Raw genomic sequence first — 20,802 nt, forward strand, 5'->3', positions numbered from 1 at the left:
CCCGGCGGACCCAGAAGTGGACCAGAAGTGCTTCTGGTCCACTTCTAGGTCTGCTGCCGAGAACCCTGGGGACCCCCCCCCAATGCTTCTGTGGGACAATCCATGTACCCCAGCATCACAGCACTCATGAATCCCTGCTACTTAGAGGTATGTATACAAAAAAAAAAACATTTAAAGCTATGTTTGAATCTTTTCAAATGTCTCCAAATCAATTTGATGAGTTCTGATTCGATATGGAGACATTAGAGGGTTCTCTGATTCAATTCAGATTTGGGGGTTTGGCCACCGAATCAGGCCAAATCTCCACTGAATTGAATCAGGGACCGAAGCTTCACACAGCTCTAGTAAGTATCATCATACTGATTTAGACTACTCCTGTGTAAAAACGAACCGTTCACTATGGCCAGTAGTGGGAGAGGAAGACCTTAGTTTAGCCTACAAGTAAGGATCTTCAGCCTCCACGAGCATCATGTGGTAGGATTGGACTGTTTTGTACTTGCAACGATCCAGGAAATGTCTTGAGGGCAAGTCGTTTTGGGGATATCTATTATTGCACCAACTCCATAGTTGGGAGAGCTGTCAGGCACCCAGTGCCATTCCTCATGCCACTTGATGCCTAAAATGTTGTTTAAGACCTCTTCAGACTATGCAGTAGGTCCATTAAAAAATATTGCAAGAGAGCCTTGCTTCCAGGAGAATCATGCCCATAAGAGAAAACAGCAGAGACTGATCAGGAGTGAAACACCTTAAGTTTCATCCAAGAAAATCAGTGGAATCTAGTTTGCAATGGGTACTGCTTTGACAGTCAGTCTTGCACTTAGTACTATGTCAGACTGGAAAATAGAGGAGCCAAAAGGGTAAAATGAACCTAAGATTCACCCTCTCAAAAATCAAACAAATAAATAAATGAAAGGGAAAGGAAAGACAAGCAGGGAAGTGTTAGCTTCTGGCTCTGTCAATTCAGTCAGAGAAAAACATTTCAAAGTCCAATGTCTGCAAATATGAATGTCCTGTCTATGCCTCACAGCTTTTTCCAGTGTGGTAGCTGGAATAGGAATGGAAACTGAGGGCCCTCTCTCTTTTAGACCTGTGTCCATCTCATTAATCCACATTGTTTCTAGCTCCCTCCCATCCTGGCGCTAAATATTTTTGTTTGTTTTCTGCCTAAAGGACCAGCCTCAGAAGAACAGCCTTCTTGGTTCAAATCCTGCCTATATGACAGAGACAAGAAACTGATTCCTGCACCCCCTAGACCAGGGTCTTACTACTTCCACTAGTGGGCTACTAGGTATCAGAAACCTCCACCTCCATTCTGAGACTGTTTTTATGTCAGTTTTTTTTTTCCCCTCTGGCTATGCTGTCAGCAACTTCTGTCATGATGTGCCTACCAGGGAAACCCTATTGTGCTTGAAAGGGGAAATCTTAAATCTTCATGAATGCCAAAAATGACATTTTTGCAGCTACACTGGGACATGTAACCCATTCTTAGATAAGATAAGATTAAATGGAATTTCATCCTCAGACTTAAAATTTGGTAGTCACATGTCCTGCAGAGGCTGTAATAGGATGTCTAAAGGTAGTCCAAGGGGAAACTAATTCCTTCAAGAGGCAGCTGTGTCAGGAAACATGATTGACCAAAAGCAAAAATTACTGGAAGTTGTTTCAATATAAGAAGAGTTTGCAAGCACACGTTTGCAAGCAACTGGACTTAGGTATTTTGAATGCTGTGTAACTATGATGGATAAAAAATATTCAAATGATTTGCAATTCCCATACTAATGACATAGTGGCTATTCAACTTTAAGCCATGCCTTAAATTATCTTTTGAAATTGCTAGTGCTTAGACACTATGAAGATGTGTTCTCTAAAATACTCCAAGTATCCCATGTAAGAATATTGTGGTCATACACAAAAATGTTATTATTGTTGCTTTAGTTTTTTTACTGATATATTGTTAATCTCAGCACCAGAAGCAAAATTCCTATGACCCAAACTACACCAAATGGATCCAGAAAATGAGAGGACAAGAAATGTGAAACCTGGAAACACATCTCCACTAGGCCCACAATAACCTCACCCCAGAACAAAACCATCACAATTCCTGTATCTTATACCTGCACCTCCAGAAATGGTATACATCTCATCCAGTGCACCAAGTGCCCTGAAGGAAAATATGTAAGAGAAACCAAACAACAACTGCATAGCAGAATGAAGGCACATGGAAAATCCATCAAAGACAACAATATCCAATTACCAATGGAGGCAAACTTCTCACAAGACAGTCACTCCCTCTCCAATCTCTCAGTTCTAATCCTCAAAGGGAATTTACAAAACACATTTCATAGACGAGCTTATGAATTTCACTTAAGAAATCTACTGGATACAAAAAATCATAAAGTTAATATAGACATTGGATTTATGATGTATTAAAAACTGCCTGACATCTGACTCACCAGATATCCTGCTTTTAGCTGACCACCTGCATTTCTTCACACTTTTTCCCTCCCTTGACCCCACTCCACTCCTATATCTACCCTTTGTCTTCCAAACTTCTGCTCATTTGCATCTTCACTTTATTTATTTATTTATTTATTTATTTAACTTCAGCTCTTTTTCTACCTTGGAGAACTCATAACAGCAGTAGAGTCTTCCAGTGCCTGAAAGCTTGCAAAGGACTTTTTTTTCCAACTATTTAATAAAAGATATCACGTCTACCCAAAGAACCTTGCCTGCCTATGTTTGTAGACCAATACAGCTACAACCAACAGCTCCAAAGAACTGATTATTTTAAGTGTGGTCCCATTGGTTAAATTAACTTCTACAGTCTGCAAGTTGTACCTTTACCCTGACTTCTCTCTGGCTTCAAATTACCATGACTAATTGCCTTTCTCTCTTATAATTGTGAGGCACAAGCTTTGAGGATCTTTTCAGAATTTTCTACTGGGTAGCTAATGTGTATCCTGTTTTAACAGGACAGCCATTGTGATATTATGGTTAGGTACCCTATTCCTTCTTGAGGAATAGGGTACCTAAACTTCTCCTTGCTTTCTTTTTGGTTCAGGCTGGGCAACCAGATGACTTGGCCTAATAAAATTCCTAGGGAAAGGGGAGAAGTCTCTCTCTTCTTGGCGGTGGGCATTTTGGAAATCCTAGAAGCAATGTGCCCCTGGCAACTGCCTGGTGATTTTCTGTAAGTAAAATCCTGGAAACTGGACAGGAGTTAGGAATTATGTTTAGGCCAGTCACATCTTAAAAGGATTACTGTGTCCAATTGCCTGTAAAAGTCTCACATTGATTATGTTTGCTCAAAGTGTATTCTGACTTCCTCATTCTAACCCACCCCCCCCCAGCCAACCCTTGATCAATAAAGCTATTGGGTTACAGCATGCCTTTCTGTGTTACTGTGGAGAGGGAGAAAAGTTTTTGCTCCTAGCTTGGCCAGTGTAGTTTGTCTGTTTATCTTCCTTCAGTCCTACCTGAGGCTATCTTGGGATGCTTTGGGCTGAAAGAAGCACCCAGAGATATTACTGTGGGCAAAGCAACCCCAAGGTTCACAGGGTCTGTGTGCCCCAATCTGCACAGAGCTCTACTAGAAACCAGTGCCCGGGGAGGTGGAAGAGTTACCCCAGGTTTGTGGGCGTCCTCCAGGAATCAGAACATGACTGTAGGCTTGCCATGGGAGACTCCTGAAGTAAGGTTTTTGGGTTTGGCACAGTGAGGTGGGTGACTCTGTGTAGTAATTTCCCCCTTACTGTGCCACCACAATGGTCTCCAATTTTGGGACAGCCAACTCTTGTAGGAAAATTCATCCAGGAGGATTTCAACACCATGCAAGAGACTCAGAAGGAACATTATAATAAGAAGGCCCAAGTATGGATATCAACCAGGGCAGTATTGTTACTTTCCTCAGAGGAAAGTAAGCTGTTAGCCAAAGGACAGGAGTTTAATGAGGTTTTGAGACAGGTTAGGTACATGGATTATGAAATCACCCTAGTGGGGATTTATCACTGGACTCAGATAGATCATGTGCATCTCCTGAAGGCATGGAGGGTTGGAAAAATCCTCTGTCCCTCAGTCTATTTTACACTGGAAATGATTCCCCAGCTAAATTATTACACAAGTGAATTCCATGACACTAACCACTAATTTCTTTTAAAAGTCAATATGATCAGAAGTCAGAGGTGTATCTTCATCAGAAAGTCCCTTAAAACTCTTTCCATCTACACTCCAAATTCTATTTAATTTCTAAGCTACCTAACTGCAACCCTATTCCACCCTGATGGATTCTAATATACGTGTATTTGGTCAAGTTTTATAACACATCTTCATCTTAGTTTTAAGATTACATGGCATAAAGCTGTGGGATAGAGGACCACCCACCTATCTTTAGTTTTACCCTGCCTGTGCACCAATTGTTTTCAGATAACCAACCTGCCTAGACTGTTTGAACTTGGATGCCTAATTTTCTAAAGGCAGGCAAGGTTATCTGAGTAGATATGATATCTTTTATTAGACCAACTGAGTAGTTGGAAAAAAAGTTTTTAGCAAGCTTTCAGGTGCCATCACCCTTCTTCAGGCACAGGGAGTCTCTGCTGGTCTGAGACTCCAAGGAATAAGAGAAGCTAAAAATGTGGCAGGATGTCAGTGAGAATGTAAATAGGTAGAAATTAGGAAAATAAAAGGTAAAGTTGTGGGGGCAAAGCTGACTCAGGGAGACTCTACAGTCGCAGTAAATCAAGGTAGAAAAGAGGCTGTCTGTGAAAAAGGAAATATCTGGAAATTAGAAAGACAAAGGGCAGAAAAGTAGGTGAGAGTGGGGAAGAAAGGTGGTAGGGAGGACAGTGCAAGAGGTCAGGTCTCACAGGTACCTGGTGAATCAGATGTCAGGCAGGTTTTAACGTGTCATAAATCTAATGTCTATATTGAGCCCGTGTTTTTTTAAACACTTAATAACTTATTTTAGGCAAGCTGGGATCACACCAGGTACCCATTGCAGTCTGAGTCATCAGGCTGAGGGTTGAAGCAGAAGCATAATCCAGGCAGATGGTAAATCAGAACCAGTAGGTCCCAACAAGGCAGGGGCAGTGTCTGTGGCAAATCTGGGATCATGCTTGAACAAGGCAGGTTTCAAACAAGCACACACAAGAGTGTTGGTGCTGGGACAAGTTCCACAGGAAATAAGATGGGTTTTATAGTCCCCCCCCCCCACATCAGGGTCTCTCAATTCCCATAGGTTCCTCCTGGTCACCTGACTCCTCATCAGTGTCTTCATGGGAAGGACCAGGCTGGACAGGGGATTGTGTCTGACCAGCTGCCTGGTGGAACTGTGGACTTTGTCTCTGCCTGCTGGCTGGGCTGCTTCGAGTTTGAATCCTAGTGATCCTAACATGACTAGATCTGGAGACAATTGGAGGAATAGAAGTACAGAAAGGATTATACTCTGGAGATATGGGAAGATTGGGATAACATTTTTGAGCAGTGAAGCGCTCAGGGTCATGCTATGTAGTCAGGCTGCCAGATATCCCACTTTCAGAGATGTTGTGTGACAGTCTCTAGTGTTCTAGACTAAATATCTGGTGCATCCCTCAGCAACAAACCCCAGCAACAAACTACTTATTGAAGCTTTCAACCAGCAGCTGAACTACAGTTCTTCCTTCCACAAGCAAACGAGTTATAGAGGAGATTCCTGTCAAAGCCACTAAAGCTGTAATTGAGTTGTAGTCTGTAGTGAGCCACGGACCCTGATGGGAACCCCTGCAGATGGTCACGGGGGTGGAACCTCAGGTGGGGTGTTTGAGTTTCTTGAAGTTAGACAATGGGCTTATTTGGCTTGTGTCAGACGGTAGACTTTTTTTTTTTTCATTATTTATATGTAAATATTGTGCTTCCACGGGGATTCAATGGCTATTTTGTTTTATGATGTAAGTTGTACAACTGTTTTGTTTATGAGACTGTAGGTATGGAAAAGGTTCCATAGCACCTGAAGGGTGCACTTGGGTTAAGGCTGAGAGGGACAGAATTAGGGCCAGGGGGCCAAGGATTAGACTATTTGAACAGCTAGAGCTAGGAAAACAAAAGCTGTGGCCTAGAAATGCCAACACTGGGCCAAAGTCCATGAGTTGCAAAACCCAGGGCCAGAAGGCCTAGAGCTAGAGAGCTAGAGCAGCTAGAGCCACGGAGGTGATAGAAGTGGCTTGGAGGGGTTAACACTATATCAAAGCCCGCAAAGGGAAAAGAACAGGTTGGAGGACCCAGAAGTAAAGTTAGTGATAGTTTTCCTCTCCTGAGGGGAGTGGAAATAAATAGGGCTTTGCAAAGCTTCAGTTGCTGATTCGATTTGGCGGAGACTTGGCTCAATTCGGTGGCTGAATCTCCGAATCCAAATTGACTCAGGAGACCCTTTAATTTCTCTGAACCAAATTGGAATCCTCTGAATCAATTTGGAGAGCTTCAAAACATTTGACGATTCAGACATAGACACAGCTTTAAATGTTTTTTTCTACATACCTCAAGGTACCAGGTGGCTCGTGAATGCTGAGATGGTGGGGCAGATGGAGGGTCCCACAGGAGCATGTGGGGGGTCCCCAGTCTGCTCAGCAGCAGACCCAGAAGTGGACCAGAAGCACTTCTGGTCCACTTCCGTGTCTGTGGGAGAGTGTAAACCACCCCCCATGGTCCCCTGACTTGGTGACTGGTGCCTCCTGAGTTTGGGGGGGCACCCAGGGTCCCCCCACAGCCTATCACTGAGCCAGGGGGTGTTGGGGGGGTGGGGCACAGCATGCTCGGCAGCAGACCCAGAAGTGGACCAGAAGTACTGTGGTACTCTCCATCTGCCCCACCATCACAGCGTTCATGAGTCATCCCTGGTATCTCAAGGTATGTAGAAAAAAACATTTAAAGCTGTGTCTATGGCCAAATCACTGATTCTCTGAATCAGCATTGAATCTTAAGATTTGGATTCAGCTGTATTGAATCAGGACAGTGATCCAAATCAGTGAATTGAATCACTATCCCTGATTTAGGCTTAAACCAAATCCAAATCGAATACAGCCCATTTTGGTTAGAAATAAAGCTATCAAAGAGGGTTCTCTTCTTGGGGCAGAGAATATGTATCAAGCTGGTTGGAAAAGGCTTGCAGCAAATTATACACTCCAGGCTGGACAGTCAGTAGGCTTGGCAGGGACTACAGAGACTACATTGAGCTGCCACCAGTCAAACTTAATTGCAGGTCTGCCCAGAGAACTGGGCAGGCTGAGGTAGATAATTGGCTGGCCCCAGAAAGTTTAAGGCTCTTAGTGAAGGGAGCTAGATGGCACTGAGGAAAGAAAGACAGGGAAGGGAGCTGGAAGCCAAGTGGGAGAACGAGGAACAGAGTCAGTCTGTCAGTGTTAGGTGCAGGGTCTGAGAGAAGATCTAGAGTTGCAAGATGGGAAGCACCATAACCACATAAAGGAACATAATGAAAGGCAGCCTGAGGGCACTGACAGTGACATTTGCCACATGTTTGGACCTCTCAAAGTACTCAATAGGCATGCTGTGACATAAGTCCACAGCTGCAGAGTACTTCAAAATTGGCTGATCATACAAAAATGAACCCCCATCTAATAAACGATCTGATGAATGTGCTCCAATGTGGAGCACCTTAGCAAACTTCTTTACCCTAGGTTCAGTTTGTCAATGCTATAGCTGATGCTGTGCAGCCCCACCTCTGGTGCTTCCTTCAGGAAGAGAGGGGGAGGGAGCTGTGGGCTAGGATTTCCCTGGCCTGAGCTGGAGGATGGGGGTAGTTTGGAGCCCCCTTGCCTCATGGGCTCTCCATTTCCTCCCTTCTTAAGTTCAAGTTGAGTAAACCCTAGCACATAGCTCCTCTTCCCCCACCTCTCTCACCCCTTCTTGCAAAGAGCACCTGAGCTGGAAGTGGGAGTGGGAGTGGCAGGGCTACGTCAGCCCAGTCCAGATCACAAGACAGGCAGGCAGGCTTGATTTTCCCCCATGCTGCAAAAAGGTTGTTGGGTCAGGGTGGCTTCATTAATTCATAGCACTTTATACCTGATCAACTGTAAGTGGCCTGAGAAGTGCTGTGCAAGTGAGCAGTAGGAAGTTGAAGGCACTGACTCAGGATCTGGAGAGGATTCAGGAGGACTGAGCTGTGTTTATAGACAGAGAAACTTGGTAAAAGATGGTTTAATCTAAGCAAGTGCCCAACTCAATACTGTATGATACTGAAGTCACCTGCTCCAAAGATTAATTATATATCCTCCTTTGTAAGTGTTTCAGGGAATATGAAGAAACAGTCCTTGGCAAGGTGCAACTGTTGCAATGCTGGGACTGGAAATCACCCTCTAGGAGCCACCAGATCCCATCTTGCTCTCCCTCTCTGGACTCCTGGTCCCACCCTGTTGTCTTTCCTGCCATACCTTGATGTTATAATCCAACAGGGTGGCTGCCCCTAGAGGGAAAAGAGGTTTTGTGTCCAGTTTTATGTCCTTGTCTCAGCTGACACCCCCTGACTTTGGCCCCCAGTTCTCAGGCTTATCCGCTCCTCTTAAGATCCACTGTTCAGGGACCCTAGGATCCCAGACCTGAGCTAAAACTTCATCTCTCATGGGCTTCAGGCCCCTTGTACCTGGTCTTGCCCCTTGCAGGTTTTAGGCTTGTGCCCTCAGTCTTTGCTGTTTAACACCACAAACGTTCTGTGGACAGCACTGCCCTCCAACCCCCTTAAAAGGTTTAGGACCTGGGGTCCTCCTAGCTCCCTTCTTATGGGGTATATGCAGGATGTGCCCATGTGCAAACTCACATGGCTCATGAGTATGCACTATAGGCTGTGCTCAGGAGGAGTAGATAAGGAAAAGCATAGGCCTGTTCCCAGTGAGAACATCAGTCCTCAGCCTGTACCTACCAGAAAACCGTGCTTCATGGGTTTTCAATGGCAGATGGAAAGGAGGGTCCTCCCATGTTTTAGCCCAAGAGCCTCATGGTTAAGGTACATGCCCAGAATGCCACAGACTAAGGGTCAATGTTCCCTACCAACCAGAAAGGACTCCAACCTGCATTGCTCTGACTTTGGCTCAGTTCTTTGTGTATGAGGACACTGTTTAGACAGCATCCAGGAAGGGTACTCATCCTACCCACACCTTTTCTAGGGCTAGAGTTTGAAGACTTCTCTTCACTTATGTGTGCACAGAGCCACAGGCCTGTCTAGTCACAGAGCAGCCTCCTCTGTATGCCCAGTACTTGTGTGGGCAACTACACTTCCACACTGTACACAGTAGAAATTCCACAAAATGCAGTTATGTATCTGGGTGGTACTTGGGTGGGTAAAGTGAAAAAGGATTATCCTTTGGGATCTAGAAAACAAGATTCATTAGAGCCAGACACTGAATGCAAAACCTGAACCAACCAACAAGAAATCCTGAAGACAAGGACATACATGTAGTTCCATTTCAGCACAGGGACAGAACTACCAAGTTCCTAAATTACTACTAATATTAAAGAACAAAGGGGAAAAGGCATGTTATGTCACAAAGGAAGTGAGATCCCTGATTTCCAGACTCTCTGCAATCTGAAATGGATCAAAACCCTTTTCTAACCATAGCACTGTTATTAGATTAGACCATAGTCACTGGGTTATTAGATAAGGTGGTGGAGAAGCTTGCTCCCATTCCTCTTATTGGGCTTGAGGCATTTGTGCCAATAATATAACCCTTAGTCTGGAAAGAGAGAACATAGGACAGGTGATGACTGTAGTCTTGTTTTTACAGCACTCAGATGGGAGGAAGGAGTCGTTGGGTTCAGTCCTGCTCACAAGTCTATTACCTGTTCTAATCCAGGAACTATTTAATTACAATAGATAAGGGGGGCTCAAAGCAGGGATCCAAACCCAGGCATCCCTTTTTGGTGATGTTGCACTAAGCAGCACCTCCAGCTGTGACTTAAAGGAAAGTGGTCAGAGATTCAGGTTCCTTCTTCTTTGTTTCCCTGACCCTTGCAACTTTAGCTGCATGGTGACCAACTTCTTTTACAAAAAAGGAGAAGACTGCCACATATTCAGTCTATTACAGAGCATAATGGAAAGGTCAGTCTCCAGGGAAAGGATATTAATGAGGTTTCAACTTCACAAAGACAAAGGAGGACCAGAACCCAGCAGGTCACACATTTACTGAAGGAAGATTCCAATCTCTAGCCTAGACTAGAAAGTGCATGGCAGTGTTACCCATGAAAAGTAGAATTAGGAACTCTGGATATTAGGGCTGTACAAAGCTTTGGGTGCTGATTCAATTTGGAGGAGGTTCGGCTCGATTCAGTGGCTGAATTTTTAATCCAAATCAAATAAGGAGACCAATAAAAAGGTCTGAATTGATTCAAAGCTCTCCAAATCAATTCGGAAAAGATTCAGGAGGCTTCAAAGATTCAGCAAGTCCCTGCTCACTACCACAAGGAACTGAACCCTGACTCTATGCTGGTAAGTGGGGGAAGGAACCATGGGGGGACCGCTGCCAGGCCCCATCCCCTGCCTGCTCTCCCAGCCCCATGAGAACCCTCGAACCCCCTCCTGCTCTCTCAGCCCCCCACCCCCATGGCTGCCCCTCCTGGCCCCAGCTCTCAGCTTGTAAAAAAATAAACAAAAAGTCCCTTCAAGATGATACTGACTCCTTCTAGGTGGGGGGCAATCCTCACTGCCCCCCAATGCCCTGTGCTATGTGAGGGCCTCTGCCATGAGCCCTCACCCCCCGCCCATGGATGCCCTACCTGGCCCCAGCTCCTGGCTATTTAAAAAAAGCTTGTGGCAGGGGGAGGGCAACATGGATGCCCTCCCCCCCACCTGGCAGGAGCTGGTGAGTGCAAGGGATTTTTTTGGTGTTTTTAACTGCCAGGACCTGGGCCAGGGGGTGCTGGGGAAGTGGGCAAGGGTTAGGGGGCTCATGGCTGAGCCCTCCACACAGGTGGGGGGCAGTGATGATGTCCCCCCACCCCCACCTGGCAGCAGCCGGTGAGGTCGGAGCTTTTTTTTTTTTTTTTGAAGAACCAGGATGCTGTGGCTGGGTGGGGCAGCCATTGGTGGGGCTGGGAGAGCGCGCAGGGGATGGGGCCTGTTTGATTTGGAAATTTGGCTGATTCAGTGGTGGCCAAATCTCTGAATCAGATTTGGTTGAATCTATTTGGGACAGTGATTCAAATCACCAAATCAAATCACTGTCCCTTGAATCAGCCAAATCTGAATTTGAAGTGAATACTAGCCACTTTGCACAGGCCTACTGGATATCAAGGGAATGGAGATACTGGATACACAATTTGAGTTAAGGGATGAAGCTTTGGAGTGGACCAGGAGTTCAAAAGCATTTCCCTCTTTGCCATCATTTAACAAAAGCTATATTCATGATGAAAAGCCCTAATGTTATTTCAACCTAGGTGGTCTGTAAGAATACCTCCTCAGATTATTGATACTGATTACCGGCATTTGGATTTTGACAAAATGGACCATGGTCTTGCAAGGCACAAATCAAGCTGATCACATAAATGACTCATGGAACACTAATAGACTCATTCTAAAGATTATGAAATTGCAGGTGTCTCACATCACACATTTTAGGGCCAGCCCTGGGGTGTGTAGCACAACAATAACGTGGTTAGACAGCATCTGGTGTAGGAGGTACTGTGCAGGGAGCAGGCACAGAATGACTTACCACAGTACTGAGTGGTGCCATTTCACATGCATATTTCCAGGCCAAATGTTAACATAAGAGAAAATCCAAAATGTACACATTTCCTTCAGGTGCAGGGACAGTTCTTTTCTGCCTGACCAACTTGAGATTTGTGGTAACATTTCTATGACACCTATTTGAAACAGTTCCTTTTCTTTTAATTAAACTCATAGACAGGGAAGGAAATTTCATCAAGATCCTGTCTCAAAGGGACCAAACATTTTTTTCTTAACAACTAATTGGCCCTCTTGGCATTAGAAAAAAAAAAAAAAAAAAAAAAAAAAAAAAAAAAAAAAAAAAAAAAAAAAAAATCAAAAGGTTATATAGAACATAGGCAAGTACATGAGATTCATTTCTGCTCTGGATGTTTTCCACCCATAAGATACAAGATGCTCTTATTCAGGAAAGCAACACTTACACTATTTAAAATAATTTAAGATGGGGCATGGACGTGCACTCTCTCTCTCAAGAAGAAAATAAAGAAGTAGGAAGCATTAACACCTCTTATTTCCTGGAATCTTGTTTCCACTGTTGGTGAGTTTCTACTTTTGTGTTTCTATGTAATATGGGATACTCATTTTGAAATCACACTGTGAATACAGTCATGGGGAATTCAGTATATCCAGTCTCCTCCCTAAGGTGACATGGTGGAGGGCACAAGAACCCCTGAAAAGAAAAGTCAAATGTGCTTTGTTAAATAATTCCCCATATTTTCCCACTCAAAAAGGAAATGGACATGTCCTGGGCTTCCATTCAGATATAATTTTTAATTCATTTATTTTTAGCTGAAAACTCTGCTCTTGAATTGTGTCCCCAATGATTTTAATTCATCTGCAGGCCAGAGTGAACTTTAACTCCTCAAATGAGAACTTTTGCAAATGTCCATCTGATCCCTTCTTTACTGCACTAGACCATTATACCCCTCCCCCCCCATGTTACACAATATTTCTCTTACGTTCTCTTTCTTGGAAATTCCACTCTTTCATCTATATCCAGGCTTTGTCAGTTCATAGGATATTGAAGTACCTCCTCTCTACTCTGTTGCACAGTGTCATCACACTGTTTTAAACTAGTCCCATTTAAAAAGAAGCCCTTCCCTGTGGCTAACAGTGGAAGAAGCAGACCTCGTTTAGCCTAGAAAGCAGGATGTTCAGCATCCAGGCAGATCATGGAGTAGGACTGGGCTCTTTTATATCTGTGATGGTCGATGTCTGAAAGGCAAGCCTTTTTTGGGGAAATCTAGGATTGGGCCAAATGTACAGTTGGGAGAGGTGTTGGGATAGTTTTCAGGTATGAAGTACCCTTCCTCATGCCACTTGATGCACCAAATGTTGCTCAAAACCTTTCCAGACTATACAGCATGCCCTGCCCTGCCCCCCAATATTTTAAAAAAGTCTTGTCTCTAGGAGATACATACCAAATCCTGACAGCAGCAGAGACTGGTCAAGGAGTGATTCACATTGTGTTTTGTTCAATAATAATAATAAAAATAATGATAAAAAAAGCACTGAGGTTCAGGAATACAATGGATACTGCTTCCACAGACTCCAGCCATTTATACTATTTCAAACTTGAAAATAAAGAAGACAAAAGGGTTAAATGAACCTAACATTCAAATTCCCAAATAATAAAGAGAGGGAATAAGTTCTTGTTCTGTCAAAAGAGCCAGAGAAAAGTATTTAAGAGTCAAATGTCTGCCACTAAGTATGTCCGGCCAAAGCCTCACAGCTATTGCCTCACCGGGTGACAGGAAGAGGAATGGGAACCTAGGGCCTTCTCAATTTTGGAGCTGTGTCTATTTCAGTAATCCGGTCTCTTTCTGGTTCCCTCCCATTCTGACACTGCCTATTTTTTCTTGCTGCCTGCCCAATGGACCCACTTTAAGAGAAGGGTGCTTGCTTAAAATCCCACTTACGTGACAAAAAAGAAATGGATCCCCCTAGACCACTATATAACAATTTTGCTATTGGGCTGCTGGGTGGAAAAATCTTCCTTCTCCGATATCAAAAAGTTTTCTTGATAATAGCTTGTCTCTGAGTACACAGTCAGTAAATGCTATGTAGTGATGACTCTACCTGGCTGCTTCCATCTTGCTTGCAAGGGGAAATAGAATCTCAAATCTGCATGAATGCCAACAGGCCACTTATGAAGCTACATTTGGACACCTAAACAATTGTTAGATGAGTTAAATTTAAATGTAATTTGATTCTCCTACTTAAAATTTGGTAGTCATTTATTCTGCAGAGGTTGTGATACAATTCCTTCAGAAATTCCAATGGGAAAATAAGTCCTTTTCGTGGCAGCTGTGTCAGGAAACACGTTTAAGGGAACATACAAGTTGTCTCAACATAAGAAAAGGCTTGCAAAGAACTTTTTTCCCAACTATTTAGTTTGTCTAATAAAAGCTATCACATTGACCCAAAGAACCTTGCCTCTCAACATAAGAAACATTTATGAAAGCATGGATTGAGGGGTTTTTTAATGCCATGTAACTATGCTGGATACAAACACAACATTTATTTGCAATGCCCTTATTAATGAACTAGTAGATGCTTAATCCCTAGGTTGTAACTTAAACTATGGATTGAAATAGTTACTTCCAAGACACTATGAAGATATCTTCTGTGAAACATTGAAAGTATACCAGTTTAGGATATTGCCATCATAAGCAACATCATTATTATCATCATAGGAGGTTTAGACAGAATGAAAAAAGTTCTCTATATGGAGTTGTTCTGACCCAGAACTGGAGAAGTACACTTTCTTCATGGTAATTGTTATATTTATTCATTCATTTCTATTTCTAGGTCCAAGGTTTGGTGAACAAATAGCCATGGGGAACAAGACAGCTGTCAGCTATTTTGTTCTGTCAGGTGTTTCCAGTGACCCACAGCTCCAGTCTTTCCTTTTTGTGGTGTTTCTGCTTGTCACAGGGCACCTTGGTGCCTGCTCCTAGAGAGGGGAAAACTGCTGGGGAAAAGCCCTAGCAGCGATCATGAGTACAGCTGTGGGTTGCCAGGGCGACGTCAGCTGCCTGTAGGGGGCAGGGCCTGGCTCCTATAAAGCCAAAAGTCAAGGCCAGGCTGGCAGGGGTTTCCCTGCCAGTAGCCAGAGGGGCAGGAGCTCCGGGAATTAGGATGAGGAGAGAAGCCTGACAGTAGGTACCGCTCGATCAGAGTTGAGCAATGTTAAGTTATAGCCAGGAGGCTCTAGTTTATGTTTGTGTTCAGGCTTTGTTATTACACCGGAGTTTTGGGTGAGGCTGTAGGGGTTGGAGGAGGCCTCATAGGGACCCCAGAGAGTGTGGGGTGCCCTAATGCCAAGAGGGCGCAGTGTCCTCATAGGGACCCCAGAGGGGTGGGGCCCCAGAGCCTGAGTGAGAGCACAGTACTTTAAGGGGGAACCCCAGTGGTATGGGAACCCCGGTGCCAGTGAAGGCGCAGCGCCAATGAAGGCGCAGCTTGTACTGCGGAGCGCAACCAGTGCGTTGCGGGCGGGGAACAGAGACCCCGGGTTGTGGGCGGGGTACATAGACCCCAGCCCCGGAGAGGGGTGGCTTTGTGAGGCCCCAGTGTGGGAATGACGAGCCCCAGAAGGGGGAACTGCTAGGAAGCCCTAGCGTAGACGTGGCGAGCCCCAGGAAGGGGGAGCGCACTTTAGAGGAGCCCAGCGTGGGCCCAATGAGTCTCCAAGAAAGGCGGGGGGACTAGTGAGAAGCCCAAGGTGGGCACGGCGAGCCCCGAAGAGGGGGAACGCCATATTGAGAAGCCCAAGGCGGGTGTAGTGAGCACAGCCGTAGGCTAGTGCGACAACAGCCCTCAGATAGGGGCAGGGTGCTGCGGTGGACCCCAACGGAAGGGGTTAGTAGTACGACGCCCCAGGAGAAAGGCGAGGTGCTGCGGTGGTCCCCGGAGAAAGGGGATAGCAGTGCGGTGAGCCGGGATCGTAGAGGGTAGCCGTGCAGTTGGCCTAGAGGACCGGAGACGCGCTAGAGGGTCCCTGAGCAGGACAACACTTTTAGAGAAGGCCCAGAGTGGGCTGAGAGTCCCAGTGAGGGGCTGTATATTAGAGAGAGCCCAGGAGTGGGCTAGACTACAGGGGAGGCCCAGGAGTGGGCTAGATTACAGAGGAGGCCCGGGAGAACGGGCGTGTATCGTGACAGACCAATGTCCAGCACATCTGCAAGGCTTGGGGCGTGGTATTAGGGGTTGGTAGGAGCCACGCGTAGCCCATAAGGCTAGGGTGCCTGGGGAGCACCCATCAGACCGGGAGACCCCCAGGGGTCCAGGAACATACGGGGACCGAGATCCCAGCTAACCGTGCCCAGGGAGTTGTAGGCAGCCTCCCAACTATACATAAACAGCAAAGACGTGGCGGGCGAGAATTTGAGGGTGCCCTTGGGCCGACTTGGCATGGTGAGAGGGCCGTAAGGAGATCACGGCCCTCCTCGCGGACCCCGCCGTGACATTACTTATATACATATTAACTGTCATGGGGAATGGGGCAATCATGGTGGTGATATGAGCTGCTCCTCACCTTCTCACCCCTATGTATTTTCTCCTATCACACTTATCTTTCCTTGACATCTGCTACTCTTCAGTCACTGTCCCAAAGATGCTGCAGAATTTCTTGGTGGAGAAGAAAACCATTTCTTTGAATGGCTGCCTTTTCCAGATGAGCTTAATTCTTTCGGTGTCCTGTATAGAAATTTTCATGCTATCAGCAATGGCCTATGATCGGTATGCTGCCATCTGTGACCCAGTGCATTATGTGGGGACCATGAATAAGCAAGTCCGCATAGGACTGGTGGGTGGTGCATGGCTGATCAGTATACTTTATGCACTGACAAACACTGTTCCTATATTACATTTACACTTCTGTGGGCCCAATGAACTGAACAATTTCAGTTGTGAGCTCCCATCTCTACTAGAAGTGTCCTGCACAGAGACCTTCATCAGTAAAATGACACTTCTCACTTCAGCTATGATTTTAGGTTTGATCTCATTCTCTGTCACCCTGGTCTCTTACATCTTCATCATCTCCACTATCTTGAGGATAAGTTCTACTGAGGGTAGGCTTAAAGCCTTTTCCACCTGAAGCTCTCACCTAACTGTTTTTGTGATGTATTACGGGGCTGGTTTGTTTCGATATCTGAGACCCGGTCCAGCCTCTTCAATGGTTCTTGACAGACTCTTCTCCATCCAGTACAGTATCTTAACTCCCATGTTAAATCCTATAATCTACAGCCTGAGAAACAAGGAGGTAAAGGCAGCTCTGGGGAATATACTGCAAAAAATGAAAGGCACCTGAATGCATTTGAATGTTTAAAAAAAAAAACAAAAATCATACACTAATGGGAACTGAGTTTTTTATGTCCTCATAACATTTAACTGGTTGGTATGGGCATTTAGTCTATAAACAATTGAGTTTTTCATTAGCCATAAGAATGTTTTTGCTCTTATGGCTGTTCTCAATCCAACCCTTTATAAAGACACTGTAGGACCAGAGATGCATGAAAGGTGCATGCAAGCCAAGGGTGTATGAAATAGCTCACTTTTCATTTTCTAATTTTTATTCTAGGAATGATAATGAGTCTTGCAGCTGTGGTTAGAGCTTTGACTTGAAAAAAGCTAATTCCCATCAATTTGTTACTATTCTGGTTCAAGCTGCTTGTTCAAGGAGACAGAGAAAGCTTCATACTGAAATACTCCATTGTCTAGAAGCTATGTCCCTCAACAATGATGCGGGAAATGTGCGTTTGGTTCAATGCATCAAATTAGATTGAGAGGATGGGTTCTTACTAAAGGACATACACCTTCAGGGGAGTGCTCTACACCCTAAATTATTGGTTGGGAAGGGACATCACCATCACTTCCACTTGGATTTTCATAAAAAAAAGAAATATTGACCTAGCTCCATGCGGAGTTGAGAGATGTTAATGACATAGTATGGAAGGTATCCCATGGTGCTGTTATTTTTTAGGGAATATAAGAAATGGACTTGATCATAAAATTTTGGAACAAGAAACTTTCCACAGACTAGATTATGTTAAGTGTAGTCCCATTACTTAATTTAGCTTCTCTGATTCAGTCTATAAGGTCTAACTCTACCCTGACGCATGTCCAACTAAATGACTAGTGCCTTGGGACCAGTTGAAATCAGACTTTAAAGGGGAAGGAAGGCTAAAGGAGGCTAAAGGAAGTTTATGGCATCAGAACCCTTTGAGTGGGATACACTTTTGCTCTACATGTTGTTTGCAATCTGGGAAGTTCTCCAGGCTTCAACTGTGTTCTCCCCCATTTGAATTCCTGTATAGGAAAGAAATTCAGAGTAAATTAGATATCCCTGGGAGACCTAGCAGACTGGGCTCAAGACCTCAAAGTATAGTACAATATATTCTCCATCTTTGGTAATGGATGGATCTTGAAGGAACATTCACCCAGGAGACTCTCCATGCCATGCAATAAACTCAGAAAGAATGTTATAATAAGAATTCCCAACTTTTGATTCATCCAAGAGGGAACTGGGTCCTGTTCTTACTCTGCTCAGTGGAAAGTAAGCTCTTAGCCAAATTACAGTTGTACCATGAGGTTATGAAGAGAGTTGGGGAGCTACATTAAGAAGTTTGCCTATGGGGAGGTGTCATAGAACTCAGATCATTCAAACCTCTTGAAACAATGAAGGGCTTTAGAAATCCTCAATGCCTCAGTCTGTTTTACAGTTGAGAAGGTTCCCTGGGTTAATTAGTATATATGTACACTTCATGGCAGTAACCATTACTTTAAGTTAGGGCCAGTGCTGGGGAATGCATCACTAAACTATGGTGGTTATATAGCATCTGCTCCAGGAAATAGCGTGTAGGCACAGAATAACTCACCATAGCACACTGGTGCCATACCACATACATATTTCCTGGTCAAACATGTTAGGATGAGAAGGAAAAAAAAAAACATAAGTATGGAACTTCCCTTGAGATTCTAGGACAATTCTTTTCTTCCTGGCCACACTGGGCTGTGAGGTAGCTCTATCATCACAGCCATATAGAACAGTTCTTTTTTATTTTAAGTCATAGACAGTGAGAGAAATCATCTCAAGACTAGGTCCCAAAGGAAGCAAATATTTTAATATAATAAAAGGCTTAGTCTGTCTGTCTGTCTGTCTGTCCATAATGCTTTTGCCCAAATGTGCATGCGCCAATTGGCTGTACGGGCCGGGCGCAGGGCCAACTGAGTTAAAACAGCAGTCCATCCACTGCGCCACCTCCTCCTGTAGCGTCCAGTGTGGAAGCTCACTCCACCCAAACTCCTCAGAGGCAAAGAAAAAAAAATGGGTAGAGCACTTTAAAAGTGACAGGGCCAGCTGAGGAAAAGCTGGAACCCCCCTATCGTAGTGGGGTTGGACACAAACTGAGAGGAGTGGGGAGTGGGGTCATACCTGAAGTGGGGGTGGGGGGACCGCACAGGGCCAGACACAGAGCTCCATCCCCTCCAGCCCCACTTCCCCTGTCATTCTTGATGAGCAACTTGCTAGTTCTTTCTTTAAAAGAAAGGGTGCCTGTAGGTGTGTTGGACAACTGCTCCAATGCAGTGTAAAATCGGGTCTGCCAGAGCAGGCTAATTAGCATTCCTGCACTTCAAAATAGTGGTGGGAGTGCTTTAACTGAAACTTGTTTAACAAGCTTTAGTTAAAGTGCCCCTGTGGCAATTTTTAAATATGGGATACTGAATACATAAGATGCTCCAGGTGCTTTAATTATAGTGGCTAAGTTTGGACCAATTCTTTAGTTGGTAGAGCTGTTGGACTGGCTTTTCAAGTGCCCTGTCTCAGGTCAGTCAATACCCAAACACCTGTTAAACACTTCTCCAGACTTTACAGTAGGTCCAATAAAATGATATGGTAAAATAGTTTTGCCTGTATGAGAATCCCAGTTCCTGAAAGCAGAAGCAACTGATCAGAGAGTAATTCATGTTGTGTTTGGCTCAAGAAAAATATCACTGACATCTAAGATTCAATGGATACTGCTTCCTCAGAGTAGAACAATATGCAATGTAAGACTTGAAGATAAGAGCCAATACGGTAAAAGGAACTTAACATTCACACTAAAAAACCTAACAAAAACAAAAAACAAAACAAAAAAAACAAACAATAGAGAGGGGCAAAGTAAATTGGAAAGGTGAGTAGCCTGTTCCTCTGTGAAATCAGTCAGAGAAAAGCATTTCACATCTAATTGTCTGTTACTAACAGTGTCCTTCCATTCCTATCAGCTTGTGACTACTGTGTGATGGGAATAGGAGCAGAAACCCAGGGCCCTCTCTCCTGTGGAGCTATGTCCATCTCAGTGAGCCACCCTCTTTCTGACTCTCTCCTATCCTGGTACCACATTTTCTTCTTTGCTGGCTGCCCAATGGACTAGCTTCAAGAGAAGTGAGCTTGGTCCAAATCCCAGCTACATGACAGAAACAAGAAATTGATCTCTCCATCCTGTCAACCAGTGTCCTAAAACTTGTGTCTTGGGATACTAGGTGGGAGAACCCTTCTCCTCCAGTGTCAAACAGTTTTATTGAGGTTAGTTTCCTCCACTCCCCCTCCCCGCAACTACTGTGGCAACTTCTGTACAGTGATGTGCCTACCTGGATAATCCAATCTTTTCCACAAGGATAAACAGAAACTTAGATCTGCCTAGATAATAAATATAGCTGCATAAGAGGCATTTTTGGTTATGTAACCAAGTTTTAGATAATTTAACATGAAACTGAATTTGATCCGTCTTCAATAATTTAAGATTAAATTGAATGTTGTCCTTAGGCTTAGAATTTGGCATATACTTGTCCTGCAGTGTGCAAAGTGGAGTTTTCTAGGCAGATGATGAAAACCATGTCCTTCAAGATGTAGCTTGGTCAGGAAATGCATTTGAGGGAAGCTGCAAATCATTGGTAGTTGTGTCAATATAAGACAAGTTTGTAAACAACTGGACTGATGCGGGGGAGGTGGTTTTTTTTTTAATGCTGTGGAACTATGGCATAAACAAACACTCCATTATTTTGCAGTTCCCACATTAACGAGGTAGTGGCTATTAATTTCTCAGCTGTGACTTAAA

At 44.4% G+C, this 20,802-nt stretch overlaps 1 pseudogene; it reads left to right on the forward strand.

Annotated features, from left to right (window-relative positions):
• Positions 1–14,538: 14,538 nt before the first annotated feature.
• On the forward strand, positions 14,539–17,015 carry LOC106722645 (annotated as a pseudogene).
• Positions 17,016–20,802: the final 3,787 nt, after the last annotated feature.

This window comes from Alligator sinensis, unplaced genomic scaffold (assembly GCF_000455745.1).
Source record: "Alligator sinensis unplaced genomic scaffold, ASM45574v1 scaffold174_1, whole genome shotgun sequence".
Taxonomy (NCBI): Eukaryota; Metazoa; Chordata; order Crocodylia; family Alligatoridae; genus Alligator; species Alligator sinensis.